The sequence below is a fragment of the Papaver somniferum genome, chromosome 1 (genome assembly GCF_003573695.1).
Source record: "Papaver somniferum cultivar HN1 chromosome 1, ASM357369v1, whole genome shotgun sequence".
NCBI lineage: Eukaryota > Viridiplantae > Streptophyta > Magnoliopsida > Ranunculales > Papaveraceae > Papaver > Papaver somniferum.
In genome coordinates, this window is record NC_039358.1 from 5,684,277 (window position 1) to 5,694,910 (window position 10,634).

Consider the following 10,634-nt stretch of genomic DNA (forward strand, 5'->3'; position numbering starts at 1 on the left):
TATATGTTTTTATGGGATCAATTGTTCTTGTTGATCCCATTCATTGGATCAACTCCTGTTGTTGTCCAAATTTTTTATTGGATCAACTCTTGTTGTTGACCCAATTTTTTATGGGATCAACTACTGTTGTTGATCCTTTCAACTCATGTTGTTGAAAATATTTCCTTTGGATAAGTATAATCATGCTTGTGGTTTATATCATGCCATGTAGTTATGTAAATTTCTTCCAATGTGGAACTTGTGGTGCAATGGTAGCATGACTGACTCGATATCAGATGATGCGTGTTCGACTCACGCCAAGTTCACTCCATTTACATGGATCAACTTCTACTGTTGATCCTTTTTTTTATCAACTACCATTGTTGATTCACTAATTGGATCAACTTCTACTGTCAATCTTTTTTTTTTTGGATCAACTACCATTTTTGATCCACTAAATTGGATCAACTTCTACTGTTGGTTTTAATTTTTATTTGGATCAGTTACTTTTATTGATACAAAAATATCTGAACCAGTGGAGGCGGCGTCGACGACGGTGGTGGAAGCGGCGATGGACTAGTGGTGGTGGCGGTTGGTAGGTGGTGGTTGTTGAATGGTGGTGGTGGAATGGTAGTTGAATGTTGTTGGTGGTGGTGAAGTGGTAGAGGAAGAAATTTGTTCCGTTTTGAAATAAACAAAAATATTATATGGATGAAGATATTAAGGTAATCTAATTTTAAATGGATAAGGTTATTAAAAAGTAGAGACATGTTTATTGTTGTATAAGGATATATTTATTGGTGTTTAAAAATAAGAACATATAAATAATGTACCCTGAAGATTAACACGAAGAATATTGCTAACAAATATCGATCAATGCAAGGAAAATTTAAACAAAAGTCCATTGTGCAAAAATGGAACAAAATGCACTAATACACTAGGAAGTTACTCATGCACTTGTCTGCCTGTTACCATGGTGATGGTAGAACGGCAATGCTTGGAGGCGGGTGCACACGTGACACTAAAAGAATACCGGTGGCCATGGTGGTATCATTAGGTACTTGTGCATATCAGTAACTACTTTGAGGAAAAATTATACTTTCATTTTTTCAAGGGTCTATTTTAGACAAAACTAAAAAGAGTAAAAGTATCATTTTTTCTGAAACAAAGATAGTATTACATTCAAAAAGATTAGTTGATAATTAACTTCATACTTATTGTATGATACCCTACTAAATTCTCTTGATCCCTGCAGGTATTGGAATTGGTAGCTTCACGGTACTTTTGATTGGTTTAGGATTTTGGTTGTACCATCGACTCGAGAAAAGAAAACGAAATATACTGAAGCAAAGGCATTTTAAGAGAAATGGTGGTTTACTATTAAAACAAAAGTTTTCTACAAATGATGGCACAGTTGAAAATAAAACCAAAGTATTTCTGACAGAAGAATTCGAAAGGTCTACAGATAATTTCGACCAAAACCGTATTATCGGTAAAGGCGGTTTCAGCACCGTTTATGAGGGCATGCTATCAAATGGTAGAATAATAGCTATCAAGGAATCTAAACTCGTCGATGAAAACCAAGTTGATCAGTTCATTAACGAAGTGGTTATTCTTTCGCAGATAAACCATAAGCACATAGTAAAACTTTTAGGTTGTTGTTTAGAAACCGAAGTTCCATTGCTGGTTTATGAATTTGTCACCAATGGGACTCTCTCGCACCATCTTCACGGCGAAGAAGGTCATGATCATTCTTCCATCTGATGGAAAGATTGGTTAGGAATTGCGTCCGAGATTGCAAGAGCACTAGCGTATTTACACTCTGAAGCGTCTATGCCGATCTTTCATAGAGACATTAAACCTGAAAACATACTTCCAGATGAGAATTACAAGGCTAAAGTTTCCGACTTTGGACTATCTAGATCCATTCCTATGGGCAAAAACACACGTAACAACGATGTTGCGAGGAACCTTGGGTTACTTGGATCCGGAATATTACTATTCTGATCAGTTCACAGAAAAGAGCGACGTATATAGGTTTGGAGTACTTCTTGTGGAGCTTTTAACTGGGCAAAAAGTTATCTTGGCAACACTGAACAAAATTTCGCATATCATTTCTTTATATCGATGAAACAGAATCAATTGTTTGATATTTTAGAGGCTCATGTTGTTAACGGAGGAGATAAAGATGAGATCTTGGTTATTGCCAAGCTTGTAAAGAAATGCTTAAAATCGTAGGGCCGTCTTTGACGTAGGGCCTAAGGGTCGACCGCCCTAGGCCCAAAAATCAGAGGGCCCAATATTTTTCCCACTACGTATATACACATATGCACTGATCTTGATCTTTAACCTAGTAAGAAATATGACTTGAACAACAAAAGAGGAAGCGCAACCAGCAACTCGTCTCTGTTAGGGCACAAACTTGAGGTTTTTTCTCTTTATATTCAATCGTGCTCTCTTTGGTAACAATATAGATGGTAAATAAGTAACAAAAACTAACATAGACATATGCATGTATTGTGTACAATCCTTTAACATCAGATTGTGAACCGGTTATTCATTTAGTATTTGGTTGATCAGAATTCTAAGCGATCACTTTGATTGAATTTGTTCGTCTCCTTTTGGTTTTCAAATTAGAGTTTCTGGTCCGTATAGGACTGATGAGAGTCTCAAATGCCTAATTGACTAATTATGTACTATTGAAACCTAAACAGGGGTCCAATTTAAAGCACAAGTTTATACTTGTTTTCTGGTCCATTTGGGTGTGGTTTTCGGTCTCTGATATTTGATTTAAGTCTTGCATAAAAGCGTAGATATATGGCTTCATAAGTATTACTACTATGTATTCAATATTTGAAGGACATGTAAAATTCATTAATGTCATGGTGAATGCTTACCCTGCGCTGGGGTTGTTTGCATCCCTCGTTCATTTGAAGGACAATGGCTACTTATCGTCTATGTTCTGGAATATAGTTTCATAGTTAGGAAGGGACTTACCCTCAAGTGTTTGCTAGATTGCGTCATAGTGAACATCAGCTTTGTTAGATTTGAGTTTCATTTTACTTAACGATGATTGGAGCTAAGGTTTTTACTTGACAGTTGGAAAGGCCCTTTTTTAAATGCTCGCCCCAAGCCTCTAAAATGTTAGAGACGGCGCTGTAAAATCGAACGTAAGAAAAAGGCCGACTATGAAAGAAGTGGCAACTAGTTTGGACGGGTTGAAAAAGTTTCAACGACGATTATCAGGAGAAGTTCCAAGCAATACAAGATTGCCAAGAGCTGGTTCCTTTAACGAGTGGGGATATCGAGGTACAAAGCATTTAAAGTGGTTCGCAATTTTTATGTGGAGATACAACGGAGTTTGAGAGTGCAAATTCAGTGAGTAATTAGGGGTCGTGACCAGCTAGCTAATGAACTTGCAGATTTCTTGTGTTCTTTTTCTCTTTTCTTGTTGGGCTAACCGGAGGGTTCGAAGGGAGCGAGTCCTTTTTATGACTATTTTATTTTGTAAAATGTAGAATGTAGACTAAAACAAATGTTTAATTCGATAAAAAGATTGGAATTTGGTGGTAGTATTTGGAACATGAAAAACTTAGAATGTCCTCCCTTTTAGTCGGTTTTTAAAAGCGTATGCTTCGTTTCAAAGTCCGACAATTCGCTTCCACTCGTTACATTGAAGCTTACAGATTCCATTTTTTTTGATGCGCTTCATCAATTTCCGCCTAAACTTTTAAATGGAAAAAATACGATTTAGTCCAAAATTCCATCCAAATATACTAGTTAGTCCTACCCCATTCATCTAGGTACAAATTAGTCCTGTTTTATGGAAAGCACACAAACAATCTTCCTGGTTTACAATTTAGTCCAAATATTTGCAGTTTAGTCCAAAGTGACTCATGATGATGTCAGCAGTTTTAAATAATATAAAAAAAAAAAAATTATTTTTCGAACCGTTTGTCCAAAATTCGCAAACTTTATATATTCGGAAAGCTCTTTCCGAGATCTACAAAAAGAGTACCCATATGACTATATAATTTTCATTTTTAAAAAAACTTAGTTTACATTGGTGTACAAACATGTACACATCTACAAGAACACAACATGTCTACAACCAAACTCATTACCAACACCAGCTCCAATGCTCAACCACTCTTAATCCTCCTGCTGCAAACAACTACAACACCTCAACCATCCAACTCAAATTTTTTATCCGTTTCTGTAGCTTTCCAATCTTAGCTGTCGTTTCTGTAGCTTTCCAATCTTAGCTGCACTTCTCTGCAGCAACACTACCCATCCAACAACAACATAAATTCATGCTCCCCAGTACCACCAAAATCACACATTTCAGATTTCATCTTTGCAATTCCATCGGCATTTCATATTTATTCTCCAGATCACCACTTCAGAGTTTTACCATCTCAATAGCACCGGTTAGTCAGTTGCACCATTCCTTGTACTGCAACATAGAAGCAACCCCATTCTTCCAAATTTCCCATAGCATCACCTGCAATTGCTTCATAGCCAGCTGCAGCTCATCCATGCCCTGTAACTGCTCAACCAACAACAAAACACAACGCTTCTTCATTTCGTTATCAGCTTACTCACTGAAAACTCTAAATCACACAAAGTAACAGCACTGTCTCCATCTCATATTCATCAAACCAACAGTTCTAACACCCTTGAAATCTCAGTAACACCATCTTCTTTCAGACTCGAGAAGGCATAAACTCTAATCAAACTAAACACATCTTTACTTCACTGCAGAAAACCACATCTTCTAATTCATGTACAATCATAAATTGCATCCTGTTTCTAACCACAGATTCAACCCCAGGACAACCAGAAACAAGCATGAGACATTCCATTAAATCGTCTGTATTAGCTCCACCAGACATAATGCCAGCGTTTTTAGTCATTGTTGTATCATGTGAACTTGAAGCCTGTTTGAAAAAGCGGGGGTCTAACAACATCACCCAATATTTCGCTTAGCAATCTGTATGGACAAACTCGAAAATAATTTTAAGAGAATCAACAAGACTCAATCAATTAAAAGTATATCAACGAGTTTATATCTCTCTCTTGATTTGATTTACTCAAGAAGGAACTGCGAGTTCTAATCAAATACAAGGAAAAACTTGGATGGTACCAAAGACTAATATCCAAGGATAAATCAATGACAATCAACAAACAAAGGTTGGATTATTCCAATTGATGATCTAAACGCGCAACCTGTATTATTTCAATTATAAAGATAAAACAATATAATGTGGAAATTGAAATAACATAGACACCAGAAATTTTGTTAACGAGGAAGCCGCAAATGCAGAATAACCCCGGGACCTAGTCCAGATTGAACATACACTGTGTTAAGCCGCTACAGACACTAGCCTACTCCAAGCTAACTTCGGACTGGACTGTAGTTGAAACCCAATCAGTCTCGCACTGATCCAAGGTACAGTTGTACTCCCTATGCCTCTGATCCCAGCAGGATATTGCGCACTTGATTCCCTTAGTTGGTCTCACCCACAACTAAGAGTTTCTATGACCCAAAGTCAAAGACTTAAGAATAAACAAATCTGTCTCACACAGACAAGTCTATCAAAGGATCAATCTGTCTCCCACAGATACACCATAAAAGTTTTTGTTCCTTCTTTTGATAATAATCAAGGTGAACATGAACCAATTGATAATCCGGTCTTATATTCCCGAAGTACAGTCTAGAGTTATCAATCACCTCACAACAATCTTAATCGTATGGTAGCGAAACAATATGTTGTGGAATCAAAAACAATGAGACGAAGATGTTTGGGATTACTTTTTATATCTTTCCTATCAGAGATATCAATCTCAAGCCAATCAATTTGATTGTACTCGTACGATAGAAAATGCAAGATCAGATCACACAACTACGATAAAAGTAGTATCGGTCTGGCTTCATAATCCCAATGAAGTCTTTCAGTCGTTAACCTGGTTTTAGAAGAATAAAACCAAAGTTTAAAGGAGAACCGACTCTAGTATGCAAACTAGTATCGAACGTGAAGTGTGGGGATTAGTTTTGCACAGATACTAGAGTTCCCCTTATATAGTCTTTCAAATCAGGGTTTGCAATTAAGTTACCTTGGTAACAAAGCAATCAATATCCACCGTTAGATGAAAACCTGATTTAGATTCAAGCTAATATTTCTCAACTATTAGATCGAAAACTTAGCTTGTTACACACATTTGACAATGCACGTTTCTAGGTTTGTTAACTGTACCCAAACGTATGCACTTGTTGGTTCAACAATAGTTAACCAAGAGGTTAGCCATATGAGCATTCCATATCAACCACGTCCTTCTTCACCATAACTAGTTCAAATGATTTCAAATGAACTAGTTAGAGAGTTGTTCAATTGCAAGGAAATCTCATGTACTACACAAGACACAATTGAAGCAAAGATGATTTGATTCACTTGAATCGGTTCATGAACTTTTATAGCCACGGTTTGCAAACTGCATTCCTTAGTCTTTTTAAGTTTAAGTTCAGAAATCATCTTCAGATATATAACCTTCTCAAGTTTGCAGACTAGGCTCGCGGACTTAAGTTACCGGGCAGAGTTTACAAACTCCAATAGAAATTCTCGGGTATGAGAAATTCGCCGGTTCGCGGACTTAGTTTCACGCAAATAGTTTGTCAACTCTAGCAGAAATTCTCGGGTTTGAGAACTTCAGCAGTTCGCGGACTTGTCTCACGCCATTCTTTCGGTTCTCTTGATCAACAAAGTTCGCAAACTTTGGTTAAAGGAATATGACTTATTCATAAATGTGTTTCCACAACAATGCTTATGTCCATCATTGGTTATGTAATCTAAACTCTCATTTCAATCATTGAAACATTCTTAGAGGACATTATACAGTTGTTACACCATTTCTCGTCAAAGAAATTTACAAGATGATTGAAACATATCATGAATTTCGTCACATGGTAAAGATAAACTTGGTTAAAGCAAAAATATTACCAACTCATATTTCGAGATGTAGATAGGCGAGGTATACTCGGCTCGAAATACCAAATTTGTATAATCAAAGTCTATATATATAGCATACGACTTCTTGTCTCAAAGAATATGAGATAGAGTAGATAGACTTTTGAGTGATAGATAAGTTCAAGTCTCCACATACCTTTTTGTCGAGAAGTTCCACCGGTTCCTTGAGTAGTTCTTCTAGTTGTATGATGAATACCCATGAAGTCCTTGAGCTCAACTACGCTTTCTATCCTAGTCCGAGACTTAGCTATAATAGACTAGAAATCAAGACTTATTGTTTTGATCACTAACATTGACAAACATGCTTGAGATAGAAACACATGCGAGTTCGACCGTGCAATGCTCTAACAATCTCCTCCTTTGTCAATTTTAGTGACAAAAATATCAATACATATGGAATACAAAAAAGATAAAGAAACTTTAGTAGCTCCTATTCCACATGTCTAATCTTCAACATTCCTCGAAATCTTCGTCACTTCCAAGTACTCAAATGATCCCAAATGTTGTAAGTTTAGTATCACCATTGTTGAAGATCCGTAGATATAACAATGAGAAAACATAGTTCTCGATCATTGTTATACAATGTCATAGTATTATTACACAGCGCCAAAGTTCAATTGTATCATACCTTCAACAATAATACTATGGTGATATGTATCACTCCCCCTAGTCAATACTCCATCTCACATAAAACCACTCCTCCTTACACAATGATCCGAAAACCATATGTATTTGTAGTGTGAACTACATATTAATTCTCCCCCTTTTTGTCAATAAGATTGGCAAAGGTACAAGAACGGGATCATAATGAAATTTCCGAGAGAGACATTTCATGACAAAAGGAAAAAAATACATACCAACTAATTTAGATGAAATCATGAAGCCGAAGCTAAATGCATTCATCAAGGAGTTTAAAGATACAAGATAACCCCTCTAAAATTCCACAGCCGCACACCCCTCAAGATATGACCATTAAGCACAAGTTCAAAATAACTCTCCCCCATTTGATGTCATTCCCTAAGGAACAACAAGAGCGACCTTAATTTCGAAAGAAAAGAATGATTTTTTATTGGACACAAAAAACCATGAAAATGATTTCGTATTTCCAAAAACTCAATCAAATTAATCACAAGTAAACTCATGATTAATTTAATCGGAATACGCAATCAAATTAAACACAAGAAGTGATTAATTCAATTGATTATGATCAACATAAGACAACTTATGGAGACACGAAAATACTCAAGTAGATTAATTACAAGAGAACCCATAATTAATCTAATCGGAATACACAACCAAACTAATTAGAAAAGTAATCAATTTAATTTTCATTTATTTTGCTCGACATAAGAAAACTTACGGAGCAATAACTAAATAACCAAACAAGATGATTAATTTAGTTCAATATGCTTGACATAACATATCTCACGGAACAACAACTAAGCTAAAAAAAATCAACTTGGTTGTATAGTGCTCAACATAAGATATATTACGGAGCCTCACAGTAATACATAAAATATGGATCAGGGATGATTTATACCGCGGAATACACAAGGATTCATTCTATTTTCCATTACTATTTGCATAACGATATTTTATAGACATAATCCTTGAAAACAAAAGGTTTTAACCTATCTTCCATCAACTATTTGACCTTATAGGCTTAACTTTTGTATTTGTCAAAAGTCCATTCATTCTTTTATCAATAGATGAATACCGATCACGAACGACTTTACTTTTGACAAAGTATCGGACGAACATAGTTCACGGACGTAAACATAAATATCCCATAAGAAATTGCAATATAACAAATCATAAAGATTAATACTGCAAAAACATCATCTTCCAAATAATTTTTAGAATTTTAACTAATAAACCTAAAAGAAGAACAAGAAGATGAAAAATAATAGTTATGTGTAGTCACAATCATTGCTATTCCAGCACTAGTTATTCTTCCAACTAAATCAAAAAGAAGACATACTAGGCAACAATATCTTTGATAAATTCTTTATCATTCCTGAACTCCTTGTTGCCAACAGCCATTGGAACATAAGGTTCGTGGAGATAGGAGTTAATATCAACAAACCGTCTTGGCTGATGATGTCGAACCACGGCTTTCTGAATTTCCAATGATCTTAAAACGCAAGCCTTTATTTCAAGAATCTCCTTTATTACTCCTTCAACTCATCAATAAAATCAGAAAACTTCTGAGAGTTAGAAGGGACATCCCTTGGCTTTCTTGTATTCCTCCTCTTTATTTTCAAGGACGGAGTTACTGGAGATTTCTCTTTTTCCTTGATTGACGGCTTCACAATCATGTTGACATCTTTTCCATCCAAAGACATGATGCTTAGAGAACAGTTATAAAAAACTGGTTTTTGTGAGTAGAATTCACAATATCATCAAGAAGTTTTAAGATATAAAGTACACCAGAGAGGAAAAAGGAATGTAGGGTTCGGAACCTTTAAACAGGTTCGTGGACGTCCAACTCTAAACCCTATAAAGAGTATAATTGTCGATAATAACCCTTTATTTTATAGACAGGAAAAACAAACCTAAGAAAAAAAAACTTTTCCTAAAGACTGAGCGGTACACAATCTTATCTCTTTTGATCAGGCACATGAGACAAGATTTTCCAAACAACACAATTAATTTGTGCTGTGATGAACGACAATTTGTCCACCATTTTCCTCTTGAGAGGAATCCTATGACTTCTGTCTATCAAAGCGATTTGACCATACTTTCTTCTCTAATTGTCTTATTTTGTCTTTGGAAACCAACTTCTTAGATGAAGATAAAATCCTACATACCTCAGCAGTCTTCTGGGCAAGTTTAAGCTTCTTTACCAATCGATTTGCTCTTCGTTGAAGTTTGTTGGCGTGCCTCACTTGATGTTTGTACTTATAACATCTTGATAGTTCATGACCCTTCTGAGAACAAAACGAGCACGTCAATCTTGAATAGTATTCAGGCATCTGTGGTGTGAAAGCAGTTAGACACATAGTATATCCTGAAACATTACAAACAGAGTTTCCAAAGGATAGGTCAATTGATTCTTCCAGCTTGATTGGATTCTCTTCTTCACCGAAACCATCAAGGTTGATATATGTATTGCTACATTTATCAAAATCAATGTTTTCACATAGAAGACCAACACTTGATTTCTTATCTTCATCAGAATCATAGATCTCAGACATCTCATCAAGTGTTACAGTAAGACCTTTGTTCCCAATGTATTTTCTGCGATTTGGGAACTCGTTTGCAAAATGACCAAAACCTTTACACTTAAAGCACTACACTAGTGAAAAATAGCAGTTTCGCGACCGCAAGAACAAGTTATAGATCCGAGTTAAATGACTTGATTTAACGGTCGTGGAAATGGTCGATGTTTGAGCGTATTTTACATCTATGACGTGGCTATGCGGGTCGCGGAACAACCTATATCAATGACCGATTTTAACGGTCAAGGTGTTAAGACTGACCTTCATCAGTCATAGATATACATTTTAATATAAAAAAATAATATATTCAGATTGGCTGACTTGCCTGCACTGAATCTGTCTAAGCTGAAACAAGTCTGACTGAGACTAAAATGAAATTCAAATTACAATGAAATGAAACCTGGATTCA

The 10,634-nt window shown here is 35.9% G+C and overlaps 1 non-coding gene across 1 annotated transcript; it reads left to right on the forward strand.

Moving 5' to 3' along the window:
• Positions 1–234: 234 nt before the first annotated feature.
• On the forward strand, positions 235–305 carry TRNAS-CGA. Its single transcript has one exon. It is a non-coding gene; the product is annotated as a tRNA-Ser (tRNA).
• Positions 306–10,634: the final 10,329 nt, after the last annotated feature.